This window comes from Macrotis lagotis, chromosome X (assembly GCF_037893015.1).
Source record: "Macrotis lagotis isolate mMagLag1 chromosome X, bilby.v1.9.chrom.fasta, whole genome shotgun sequence".
NCBI lineage: Eukaryota > Metazoa > Chordata > Mammalia > Peramelemorphia > Peramelidae > Macrotis > Macrotis lagotis.
Window position 1 is genome coordinate 636723583 of NC_133666.1, and position 14040 is coordinate 636737622.

The 14040-nt window shown below is 41.4% G+C and overlaps 1 protein-coding gene across 1 annotated transcript in view; it reads right to left on the reverse strand.

Moving 5' to 3' along the window:
• FZR1 (fizzy and cell division cycle 20 related 1) overlaps positions 1–7476 on the reverse strand; it is a 92589-nt gene extending 85113 nt beyond the window's left edge. Inside the window, exon 1 of the mRNA XM_074204158.1 lies at positions 7376–7476. The gene's annotated coding sequence lies outside the window, so the exon portion shown is untranslated. The remainder of the gene's footprint in view (positions 1–7375) is intronic.
• Positions 7477–14040: the final 6564 nt, after the last annotated feature.

Consider the following 14040-nt stretch of genomic DNA (forward strand, 5'->3'; position numbering starts at 1 on the left):
ATATGCAGGTTTACTGTCCATCTGTGTTGCCTATCCCAGATATACTGTTAAGAGTATCCATTCTGATCTATGCTAAAATATGGGCAAAAGATATTCTCCAACTGATTGGAGAGATACAGAGTCCAGAGACGGACTGTCTTGTTGATGGAACTCAACCAAAGAGTACATGGAGAAGACTAAGATGTAAGAAGTCTAGAAATGCAGGAGAAGAGCAGGTTTAACTCTGAATGTCAAATATAGGATTATATTTTTGGTCCTGAAGATATTAAGAAGTCACACTGAAGTTTATAAACTAGGAGATTAAACATGGTTAAACATGTGCTTTGAGAGTTGTATAGTGGACAGACTGAAGCAGAGACTGACATGGTAGAGAGACCAACCAACAGGCCATGCAATAGTCCTGGGATGAGGCAAGGAATACTTGCACCATGGTGGCAGAGGAGAGAAGGGCACATATTTGAGAGGTGTTATAAAAATGTTAACAGGTCTTGGCAACAGATAGGACATAGGAAATGAGTGAGAGAAATTGAGATTGACACCAGTGTATAAAACTGTTAAATGCACCCTGAAACTGGGCTTCTTTTGATCCCTGTAGCCCACTAGTCAAAACCTCTTCTAATATGACACATAATTACACATGGATTACTCTTTGGGTCTGGCTGTTCAGTCAGTTCTGAATCTGCCCACTTGTATTAATCATATAGCTCGCCATTATCACAATGGGAGATAGACAAATCTAAGTTAACTATACAAAGCAATCCCCTGTTCCACGAAAAAGGTAGCCCTGAAAAGACAGGAGGTAAGGTTAGTCTGGAATAACCTGTCTTGAAGCCTCACTAGCTCCTTGTGACTTTTGCTTCCTTTTATAGAAGTTAACTAACCATTCTGTACCAATCTTTTCTAGAATGTCAAGGGCCCAGGGGCCTGATAAACAAGTTCAACAAGTTGGGTCCACACTTCAGCTATAGGGTGGGAGGAAAGAACATCACCCCTGAGAATAGAATGTGCTACTTGTTCAAGCTGGAAATAATGTATTCTTTTTATCTGACCTAAAAGCCTATATCTCCTTTCCTCCCCCAACTAGCTCCTGTCAAGGGGCAAAGGGAGGAGGACATCAAGGGAGCAACCAAGGTTTTTCTCCCATCATACCAAAATACCAGATACTTTTATCACTGAGTCACTAGCACATGGAGTTGCTCCAGAATAGTACCCAAGTACTGAAATGGTTGGCTGGAAGAAGGGCCCCTGAGCATGTTCCATGGGGGGCCCCTTACTTCCATGGGATAGGCCTCACAGTTATATCTATACACATACATACATTTTATACATATATGGAACCAAGAAGGTAGCTGGAACCACATATATTATATATATGATCTCCCTTTTTTATATGTGTTCATTAACTTTCATTTTGAACTCCTGACATTATTTTTATAGAATTATTCCACCTATTCCTCCTCCATTGTCTTCCCTTTCTTTCAGTTTCTGTAAGAGTTTTTTTAAGATTGAAGAGGGTTAGAAGTGTATCTAAGTCAGTCTCTCTTCATCAGATTTTTTTTTCTCCTTTTGTCTGGGCAACTTCACCCAAGGTTGAGTCACCTAAGGAAACTAAGAAAGGGAGCAGATTCTGGGACCTTTCAACTATGAAGGCTCTGCCTGGGTTCATACTCATCTCTTATGATGAAAGATGATCAAAACTTTCCAAGGACAGGTTCACAGCTGGGAGCCTTGTTTAGCAAGTTAAACTGGGTGACTGTGCTTCCCCTCTCCATTTCAACACCAAGAGCCTTTTGGGAGTGTCTCTTCTTTCCTCATTTTTTATGAACTATTGTAGTGAATGGAGACCTCTCCTCATCCAGCATCAGAATAGGTAGGAAGAAGACAGAAATGATGCCTAATCATATCAGGGGTACTAGAAGAGCTTCTCTCTTTTACTTTAACATATATTGTATGTCTAAGTTCACTGGCTACTGAGGGAAGAGACATAGAGAACCAACTATTTCAAGGCACAAGAGTGGAGTCAAGATAACTGTACCAATTAATATGTTTCAAAATATTTTCTTCCATTAGATTAGAAATGGGAAAGTAGCAGCAACGTAGACTTGGGTTAATGTTTTTTGGGGGGTGTCCAAAAGTCATCGTGCAAAGTAGCTGGACCAGTCATTAAGAGGAATAGCTGACCTGTGAGTGCCCACTAGTGGCCGGAGCGGAGAAGTGCAGCCTGCTTTAAAATGGAATCTTGGTTCTTCAAATAGTTTGTTTACTTGGTAGACAGACCTCTGTGTCTGACGCTATGACCCACTTTGACGTGGTCTTGGTAAAAATACTGGAGTGGTTTTGCCATTTCCATTTCCAGATCATTTTCTGGAGGGGGAGACTGAGGCAAACAGGGGTTTAAGTGAATAGGTCACATAGCTATTAAGAATCTGAGGTCAGATTTGAACTCAGAGGATGAGTCTTCCTGACTCCAGACCTGGCACATTATCCATTCTTTGCACTTCATTAATACTTGGGTTATTTTAACCTATGTGACAATAGTGTCTCAGTATTTTTAAAGGAGACAATATGTTAATCTTAAACAAAAATGCCACATTATTTCAGATGGGCTAAACCGTGGTGAGGGTAGCAGACAGGCTTCCAATCTGTTGGTAAATTAGGGGGTTGTCTGCTTCACCCAGAATGGGAGGATGAAAACAATTTGTTCCAATAGCCATGAAGGTGACTGAAGCAGGCGCTGTGGATCATTTAGAGTATGTGAGACATGGAAGTCACCAAGGTTACCCATTGCATCCTGAGCCACTCCAGCTTCCCTGACTTGTCTTGTCACAGGACTTGGAAGAGAGCATGAGGCTGACAACCTTGTGCAACTCGGCCGCACTTAAATCCAACACATACGAAGGCCAAGATAACAGTCTCTGATGTCAGTGAACCTCTTCAAAAGGAAGGGTCAGAGTTGCTTTTCTTGGTTCTAGGTTCCTACATGGAAACTTGGAGGGGTCTACTGCTGGCTGTGTGGAATCATCAGTCATTCCCTCACTTTTTTCTCCTTTCTGGCCACCAATCCAGCCAAGTTACAAGTTTCTTCCCTAGAGTCCAATGGAGGGAAAGAGTGGCTAGCCCAAACCCCTGAGTCTGCACTCTAGGAAGCCAGATGGCATCTAAAAGCCACAGCCCGGGCGTGGGTTGGGCTGCCTTTCCTGACCTTGGATGAATTAAGACTTATTCTGAGATTGATGGGTCCAGGTAGGGAGAAGATTTTGTAAATTCCCACAGGGTCAGAGCTAGAGAGCAAGGGAGCTGTTGCTTCTGGGGAGGATCATCACTAATAAAAGGGCTGTGCTAACAGTAGCTGTGTGCTAGGGGGTGTTTGGGCAGTGTTTACCTAGTAAAATGCCCACTAGCAGCCCTGAAAACTGATTGCGTTCAGAGTTGGTTTAAATAAGTGGTACAGGTGAAAGAGCCCTGAGCCTGGAGTCAGGAGTCCCGAGTTCAAATGTGACCTCAGACACCTGCTAGCTGTGCAGCCTTGAGTAAGTCACTTAATCCATCTGCCTCACTTCAATTAATTTCAGTTGTAAAATGGGAAAAATTGGTTGTTGTGAGGATCAATAGGATATTTCTAAAATGCTTAGGATGGTGGTGGGTAACTAATGCTTATTTCCTTTCTTCATTAGCTATGTTATTCAAAGCTGATCATCCTACAGTATGCTATGTACAAATTCTTCCAGGTTTGATCATTTCATTTATTATCAGTTCATGTAAGTCTTTCCAGGCTTTTCTGAAACCATCTTGTCATTTCTCCTAAGACCTTCATTCACAATCACATACAACAACTTGATGGGCATCCCCTCGGTTTCCAATTTTTTGTCATTACAAAAAAAGCTGGGAAGGGGATTTTTTTTTAAAAGCTAAAGAATACAGGATGGCTAGGTGGCGCAGTGGACAGAGCACTACCCTGGAGTCCTGAGTTCAAATCCGGCCTCAGATACTTAATAATTACCTAGCTGTGTGGCCTTGGGCAAGCCATTTAACCCCATTGCCTAGCAAAAAAAAAGATAAAGAATATGAGAGAAGGGAGCATGGCCCCTCTCATTACAGGCAGGCTCCATTAGGGCAGAATTTTGACTTGGCATAAAATAGTATATTCCCAGCCCCAGGCCTGGTGGTACCCCAGCAGTGCTTCATCACTTAGGGTTAGGGTCTCAGACCTCTTAGTTCTCAACGTTCAGCATTTTTTCTTTTTGCCCTGTCTTCAGGATGTACCCTTCAGTCTCCTGACACAGGTCAGAGCTCTTTGTTTTCAAATTAAAATCTTTTTTACAAGGTTACTAATTTAATTGAAGAATGACTCAAAGGTTCTCTTTGGAGAATTAAGTTAAAAAAGTTAAGGGAAGTTTGCAAAATTGAATCTTGTGCCCCAAGGCAACAAGAAAGATAATTTCATAAGCTATTTAGTTATTGTCTTGCAATACTCATGATAAAAGCAAAAAAGATTGCCCTCATAAAAATAACTTTTTATGGGACATCTGGTGAAGAGAACAAAGATGTAAAAAAATTCTAAGACAAACTTGGTAAGATGCTCTAAACCTGATCAACATTGCCACTGGGTGACTTAAGTGCAAACATGGACATTGAAAAGAATGGTGAAAAATATATCAAAAAGCAATGCTTTAGGATTAAGAAATGAAAAAAAGACCAAAAACTCAGGAAGATAGAAGAAAAGCATTTGAAACTATGAGCACCAAAATGTAATTGTATCTTTTTTCTAAAATTTTATTTATTTAAGGCAATGGGGTTGAGTGACTTGCCCAAGGTCACACAGATAGGAAATTATTAAGCATCTGAGGCTGGATTTGAACTCAGGTCTTCCTGACTCCAGGGCCACCTAGCTACCCCTATCTGATTATATCTTAAAGGGACAAGAAATCACCATTTAAGAACTAGTTTCCAATTGGGTGTATGCATGTAGTGAGATGATCAATTATTTAGAACAAAAGTCAAATTACATACCAAATTAAAAGAGAAAAGGCACTTTGTATAATTATTCAAATTATGACCCATTCAAACAAATAATTGACAGTGGAAAAATCAGAGATTATTATACTTTTTCCTATTTAAGTTTCAACAAAAGTAACTGAATGAGCCTTAAATTCAATGAACAGGGAAGGTATGCTGGGGAGATTAAAAAAAAAACAAAATTAGTTCCTGCCCTCAAGGAATTTATATTCTACTGTAACTGATATAAAGCAATCACCACAAAGTCAGAAGACCAGACACCAGACACCAGACCTTAGGCTGTGTGTATTTTCTTTGCCAGGGGAAGAACCATGGAAGTCAAATACACCAGTTTAAAATATGACAGAAGATGGTGCAAGATGATGTACTCTTAAGTATCATGTCATAAAAACAGAGAGAGGGCAAAAACAAATCTGTGTAATACTTGTTTGGCATGAGACTTGACTAAGCCAGATCATGCCAAGAGCATTTCTAGGTGAACCAGGAAGGAAAACAAATAGATGAAAAAGATCGAACAGATTTATCAATGTTTCTGGGAACATTTATTGTCAGTAGTGACAACAAAACTACTGCATCTGTACTCTCACCTCAGAGACCAACATGTTTTTATGGAATATGCAGTTTGGGGCACAAGTGATGAACAGTGAAAGAATTTCATAACGACTCATGACTTAAGAGTGATAAAGAAAAGCTATGGTTTATTTCTCAGGTGCAAGATTATTGCCCGTGAGCTTTCTTCCTAACAGAAAGGGAGAAAAGTTAAGGTTTATATAATAAGGGTACAGGGGGTGCTAGGAATAGGGCAGGGGTCAGCACAGGTCTAGTGAAAAGGATTATGTCAGGGTATTCAGGGTAACAAAAGTTCATTGTGGGAAACAAAGAATTAACAGTTTGTTATCATATTGGGCTCCTGCCTCTGTTTCTCTGTCCCTCTGAGGCCCTCCCAATAGCTGTGGTTGAGACACAGGACACACAGATGGCTGTTATCAATTCAAGGACTGGTATAAGGGAGGACTTTTCTCAGGACTGTTTCCTCAGAGAGAGTAGCAAGGAATATCATAAAAACATTTTCTCAGAATAACAAAGTCAGTATAGCTCATGAGGTAGTCTAATATAGTAAAGCACAGAAGTTAACTTTTCTAGCATTTCCACATCAACATGAGGAAACAAATGGTCATCAAGAAGAAAAGGTGGGAGGAGCAGCTGAGGCAGGCCAAAACACACAAACAAAAGAATCACAGTTGGAATTAACATAATTTTCAAAGCATTGAGGGGTCAATTTTCAAAATATCTGAAAGAGGGGAAGGAAAAAGCTAACAATCAGAAAAATAAGATCATAGAATTAAAGCAAAAAAGTTATCACTTCAGTAGCTTTTGATCATGCTATCTTCTCTTTAAATAAAATATATGTGTGAATATCATTGAATAAAACTTAGAAGTCAACAGGGAACTTTTGCAAATGATTTTCTATTGCAGATCACATCTTTGAAATGTGTAACAAAAAATCTTGCCGTTTATTATTGTTGATAATTAAAAACAAAAACAACTTTTTATTCATTTAGGCAAAAAAGCATATTTTAAGGCTGTCTTCTCATAAGGTATGTCTTCTATCAATGTTAAGATAATACAAGATTCCTAACGTAGATACAACCATAGGGCTAATTTTGTTCAAATATTCTCAAGGTCAATCAAAGTACAAATTAGGGAGATATATGTTTAGCAATATTCTGGGCCACTACCTGGGGAGGATGTTCTCCTCAAAGTTCAAAGAGAAGAATATGGCATTTAAGTGGGTGGACCAGTTTCAGATGCCTCTCTGCTGATAGCCTTAAATCCCAGACACTACTCAACAGGGTTCCTTAGCCTAAGCACAACAGGGCTCCTTAGCCTGAGCACAACAGGGCTCCATTGGGAGTCCCTGAATAGATTCCAGGGAGTCTGTGAGCCTGAAGCGGGGTAATTACATATATATTTTCATCAACTTCTAAGAATAGGGTATATAAGCTTCCCCTGACTACCAAAGGAGTCCAAAGGAGGAAAAAAAAAAGAGCTAAGAAATAGATCGACGCCTGCTTCTCAAATTATCAGCCAAAGCTCAAACAGCCCAAGTTAGACTTGCACTCAGTTCTTATTGAATCCCAGCCCAGGGCTCTGTCTACACTTTACCACTTAGTACATTTGTTCATCAATTTTTTTTCTTACAGTATTTCTAGGCTAAATTTTAGGTAGAAATGAATGAAAATAGATAGAAAATAGACCCAATGTAATGATATCTTCTTCAACCCAGATTATATTCCCACTCATCACCTTCAACCCCCCCTCCCCAAAAGAAATGTAGGGAAATTGGGTTTTTACTCACCAAAACATTGGCCCCAAGCTTGGCCGGCGATAGTCCCAAAGTGGTCTGGGGAGATGAAATCTTCCAAGGGGTCCAGGGCAGTCACTAAATTTAGGTTTTAATTCCCTGAAGGGGCTGACATTGGCTCAGGAGCAGGCAGGTTGGAGTAAGGTTCCAGGGAGTGAGGTTCCAGGGAGAAAGGTATCAGATTTTAAGACTAGCTCTTTAGGGTGGAGACAAACCTCACAATTGGCCACTGAGGAGAGGTGGGAGGGGGCTTGCTTTTCTAAGCTCCAGTTGGCCGCCACAACCCCCCCTGGGGTGATGCCCCTTCTGACCACCCCAGGGCTGCTCCACTTCTTGCCATGACCACCCATAAATGTTCGAATTCTATCTTCATGAACTCTGAAATTCCTTTATATTATCATAATCAGCACCCCCCCTTTGCCTAGTAACCCCCACTCCTGTGTATCCTCAACATGACCTCTAAGGCCTCGACCCCAGTTGTTTCCCAGCTCATCATTCTGGCTGTAGCTACACTTTCCTACCTTTCCCATCTCGACCCCTGACTGAACCAGTTCGACCCCACGCTGTCCTCTTCTCTAGAGTGAGTGGCTACTGATTTACCTTGCTTCTCAGCCTCCTATTGCCCCCAGCTCCCAACCACAGAACACACCTGGATAAAATCACAAAATCATATTGCCCTGGTCCACTATTACATAATCTCAACTGGGTCCTTTCTGTAGCCAGTGATTAATTCTTTTATGCCTTCCCTGATTCTCTAATCCATTGAACATAGCCACCCTCTGATGATGATGATGATGATGATGATGATGATGTCTGTCCTTCATTCTCAAAGATGATGACATCAAGGAAGTGATGTCATGACAAGCAAGTGACTTGGGTTTGAGTGAAGGAGATGATTTGCTAAGTCACCAGCCTCGCTTTCTCCTCCAGAACCATCTGGGTCCAGTGGCTAGATCTGAATCAGGAAAACTGGAGATAGCACTGGATGTGAGGCAATCAGGGTTAAGTGACTAGCCCAAGGTCACACAGTTAGTGTCAAAGGTCTGAGACTAGAATTGAACTCAGGTCTTCCAGATTCCAGAGCTGGTTTTCTATCCACTGCACCATTTCAGCTACCCACACAGCAGCTTCTGGAAACCTTTTTATTAGGTCTCAATCCAGATATAACTCCCCCTTCCCCATCCATTCAGCTGAGAATCTTGTCTCATTATTTTACAGAAAGAAGTGATGCCATTAACCTTTTCTCTCCATCACTCTATCACATCACTCCAGAAGCTTCCACTTTCCTCTATCATCCCGTGAAACAGTGGCTCTTATTGCCAAGTCTAACCCTTTTCATGGACAAATAATTCCATTCCATTCCATCTTTTGGAGCAAAATGTTGCCCTCTATTACCTCCACTCTCTCTGTCTACTGGCTGCTTCCCTATTTCTTGTAAACATGCCCATGTCTCATCCTGTCTCAAAAAAAACCCTTCATTTGATCCTTCTTATTAACTGTCATATCTTCTACTCTTTTTGGTAAATTTTTTTTAAGGAAGTACCTATTAGTTTCTCACTCTGTCTTCTCTCAATTAAAAAAAATATTTTATTTCTTTTTCCAACTACATGCAAAGACCGTTTTCAACAATCATTTTTTGGGGGGTAAGATTTTAAGTTTCACATTCGCCTCCCTCCCCCCACCTCTCTGACAGAAAGCAACCTAATATAGATTTATAGCTCTCATTCACCTTTTAACTCCTTACAATTGGACTTTTGACCTCATCATTTCACAGAAATTGCTCTTTCTAGTTACCAATGATTTCATAATTGCCAGATCCAATGACCTTTTTTCAAGCCCCCCTTCTCCTTAACCTCTCTGTAGCCTTTGTAACTGTTGACCTTCCTGATACTCTGATCTCTAGGTTTTAGGATACTGATCTTTTTTGATTCTCTTCCTACCTTTCTGATTGTTTCTTCTCTGTCTCCTATGCTGAATCCTCATCCAGGTCACTCTAACTGTAAGTGTTCCCACAGGTTCTTTTCTCACTACATTTAGCAATGGATTTAATCTCACATGGATTTAATTACCATCCTGATACTGATGATACTCTAATATCTATCCAGTCCTAACCTCTCTTCTGCTAACCAAAGTTTCACATCTCCAACCACCTTTCATATATCTCCAAATAGACACTTTAAATTTAATATATCCCAAACCGAACTCATTTTCCCCCATTTCAAATCCTTTCCTATTCCAAATTTCCCTAATATTGTCAAAGGTAACAACATCCTTCCAGTCTCTTAACCTGGATGTCATCCTGGATTCCTCACTATCTTTCATCCACACACATATCAATCAATCTATTACCAAAGCTATAGATTTCATCTTTGCATCCTCACTCCAAAAGGCCCCTCTCTCAGCTACTGACATCCTGGGATGGGCTCTCTTCACCTCCTCCCTGGTCTGCTGCAAATAGCTTTTTTTTTTAGGTTTTTGCAAGGTAAATGGGGTTAAGTGACTTGCCCAAGGCCACACAGCTAGGTAATTATTAAGTGTCTGAGGCTGGATTTGAACTCAGGTACTCCTGACTCCAGGGCCAGTGCTCTATCCACTGCGCCACGTAGCTGCCCCTGAAATAACTTTTTGGTGGTTCTGCCTACTTTCCCTACTCATGTCCCTCTTCCATTATGCTGCCAAAGTGGTTTTATTTAGGAAAAATCCTTAGTCTGATCATGTTACGCCCCTATTCAATATACTGCAATGACTTCCTATCACCTCCAGGATCAAAGAGTTCTTCACAATGTAGATCCACCCTACTGCCTCTCCGGTATTCTTGTAACTAAATTTCTACCATGTATATTCTTTGTTACAGTGAAATTGGCCTCCTGGGGGAGCAGTCAGGTGGCACAGGGCCTGGAGACAGGAGGATTTGAGTTCAAATTCGACTTGATAGTACCAGATGTGTGACCTTGGACAAATCACTTAACCCATTATCTTAAGAAAGAAAGGAAGGAAGGAAAAAAAGAAAGAAATTGATTTCCTAGAACAAAACATTCCATGTCTCAGTTATAGGCATTTTTTTCCCAGTTGTCTTCCATGTCTGGAATGTTTTTCTTTATCTCCACCTCCTGGCTCCTCTGGCTTCCTATAAATTGAAACTAAAATCCTGTCTTCTATAGGAAGCCTTTCCTAATCTCTCTTAATTCTAGTTATTCACTCTTAATTATTTCCTATTTATCCTGTAAATAGCTTGTTTGCACACATTTCTTCCCTTTAGTTTTTAGTTTTTTGCAAGGAAATGGGGTTAAGTGGCTTGCCCAAGGCCACACAGCTAGGTAATTATTAAGTGTCTGAGGTCAGATTTGAACTCAGGTACTCCTGACTCCAAGGCCAGTGCTTTATCCACTGTGCCACCTAGCCGCCCCATCCTCTCTTTTCTTAATTCCCTGCATCTGACCTTTGCATTCAACTGAAGCTACTCTTTGCAATTACCAGTGTGTTATTTTCCAAATTTAATAACCATTTTTTCTTGGCCTCTCTGTGGCCTTTGATACCATCATCACCCTCTTCTCCTTGAAATTTTTGTTTAGGTTTTTGTGACATTGCTCCTATCTGACCACACTCTCTTCTTTGTCATGACCTTCATCCCAGTCAGGCTTGTTAACTATGATGGTTCCTCAGTGCTTTATCCTAAATCCTTTTTATTTTTTTCCTTAATATGATTTCACCAGGTAGCCCCATTAGCTCCCAATTATCATTTCTATGCAAATAATTCTCTGATCTATTTATCCAGCCTGAATCTCTCCCATTAATTTCCAATCCATATCTCCAACTGCCTATAATCCCACTCTGATGGATATCCAATGGACTATAGGTCCCATGGATTCCTGAAACTCAACATATTCAAAATCCAACACTCCCTGCTTCTGAACTTCACTATTATTCTCAAGGACACTACCATCCTCCTAGTCATCCAGACTCTCAACCCTTATATCCAACTTGTCACACTTCATTATCTCTATCTTGGTAACATCTCTTGCAAAAGAAACCTTCCGTCCTCTGATGCCATCTCCAACTTGGTACAGACACTTGAAATACTTCAGTAATCTGCTACTTGGTCTCCCTACTTCTAATTTTTATTTTCCATTCAGTTAATTGATTTTCCTAAAGTACAAGACACCCCCTATTCAATGGCCTCTAGTATCTCTCTCTCTCTCTTTTTTTTTTTGCAAGACAATGGGGTTAAGTGGTTTGCCCAAGGCCACACAGCTAGGTAATTAAGTGTCTGAGGTCAGGTTTGAACTCAGGTCCTCCTGACTCCAGGGCTCTGTCCACTTCGCCACCTAGCTGCCCCTCTAGTATCTCTTTAATATCTCCATGAATAAATAAAATCCTCTGTTTGGCTTTTAAAGCTCTTCATAACCTAATCCCCCCCCCCCACCTTCAGTTTTCTGACATCTTTCTCAACTCTCCACGACACACTGGTTTTCTTGCTTTTCCTAGCACAGGCCACTCCATATCCCAACTGGACATTTTCACAATTCACCTAGATTTATCTCCCTTTGCATCCTGGCTTCCCTTTACTGTCAGTGCCTTCCCTCTGATGATTATCTCAAATTTATCCTGAATAGATATATCTAGTTCTATACATAGTTGTTTATCTCCCTAACTTGAGCACAGACACTATTTTTGCCCTTCTTTGTATGTTTAGCACTTGGTAATTTGTTTAAACTTTTGAGAACGTAGACTATGTCTTATGTCTTTCATATTGAGACAATATTTTGGATATAGCGTGTGCTTGACTTTTTTTCTTTTTCTTTTTTTTTAGGTTTTTGCAAGGCAATAGGGTTAAGTGGCATGCCTAAGGCCACACAGCTAGGTAATTATTAAGTTTCTGAGGTCGATTTGAACTCAGGTACTCCTGACTCCAGGGCCAGTACTCTCTCTACTGTGCCACCTAGCTGCCCTGAGCTTGACTCTTGAATGAATTTGTCATCTTTTCTATTTGTCCAGGAATTGGGGCAGCTAGATAAATAGTGCAGTGGATAGGCCTGGAATCTGGAAGACTCATCTTTCTGAGTTTAACTCTAACCTTATACACTTACTAGCTGGGTGGCCCCAGGCAAGTCACTTAACTCTGTTTGTCTCGGTTTCCTCATCTAGAAAATGAAATGGTGAAAGAAAATGCAATCCAGTATCTCTGTCCCTAAAAAATCCCAAACAGGGTCACCCAGAATCAGACACAACTGAACAAAGACAAACAAATGAGGATCTTAAAAAAAAATTCTACCCTATAGGAACTTTCTGTTCTTAGGAGAGAGGTAAGCATATTTTGGAGAAGGAGAAAGGAAAGTGATTTTGTTCACAAAAAAAGGGGCTTTATACTCAATAGAAATTCTTTGTCTAAGAATGTCTTCAGACAGAACAAGTATAGTGACCCTACAGGTTGGCTTTCAGTGTTTAAAAATCACAAATACATATAAATTGTATCTTTCATGCCTTCTTTTGTTGACTTAGGTCCCCAGAACCTATGTTTAATTGTTTTGTCCTTCTTTATCCAGGGATTAAGAATGATTTCTACTTTGCCAAGTCTCACTTCAGTTGCCTTCCTTGAGATAACTCCCAATTTAACCCGTATCTATCTTGTTTACACATATGTATTTGCATGTGGCTTCCCCCATCAGATTTTGGGTTCCTTGGGGTCAGAGACTGGTTTTTTTTGTTTTTTGTTTTTTGCCTTTCTTTGTATCCCCAGCAGAGTGCCTTGAACTTAGCCAGCATCTAATAAATGCTTGTTGACTCATGGAGTCGGTTCTCTTAAGCAGTGACTTTTATTTGGGTGAGGGATTTAGGTCATTTTAAATAAATTTTTTTTTTTTGATCCTCCAAACAACCCTTGTAAAAGCAGTTCAAGAATAACCATCGAGCCCTCTTTAAATGGATAGGGGACACTCAAATTTGTCCAAATTCACAATAAAGGGGTGGCAGGCTCACCCCGATTTCATGCCCTCTCCCCCTGTGTCCCCCTCCTACTGAACTCCAGGATGGGCGGCGCGGCTGCTGCCCACAGGGCGCGGGGATGGATGGGGGGGGGGCAGGACCAGCTCTTGGCCCCTGGGATGCTCCGGGAGCACCAACCTCCCAGGGGCGTGGCCGAGCTGCGCCCGCGGAGGGAGTTGCCTCACGCAGTAAAAATTACACCTCTGAGCCAAATACACATCCGAGGGGGAATTAACTCGCCCTTAAATAAGGCCGTAAAGTCTTCAAAGCCCTTTGAAAAAGAGTCCACCAGCGCCCCAGCATCTCCACCCAGCCGGCCGGGGCCCGCCCCGAGCCCCACCTACAGGGCCTCAGCCGCGCAAGCCCTACCCAGAATCCTCCGGTCTCTCCACGAGGAGCTCCGCGGGTGGCAGAGCGCATGCGTGCTACGGCGCGTGCGCGCTCTAGCGCTCGTTTATTGTACCGGATTTGAATCGGCACCTGCCACTTCAGGCGGAAGGGGAGCCCTTCCACCAGAGGGTCAAAGAATTCGCCTCTCTTTACCTTCTCCTTGTGAAAAGAACCACATAGAGGACATCAAAGATCACTTAAAACACGAGATAGAAGTTTCCAGGCTCATCTGCTTTAGTGTTTCCAGAGTTTTTTCTTCCTTGGTGAATGGGGAATCTGCGTGTCCC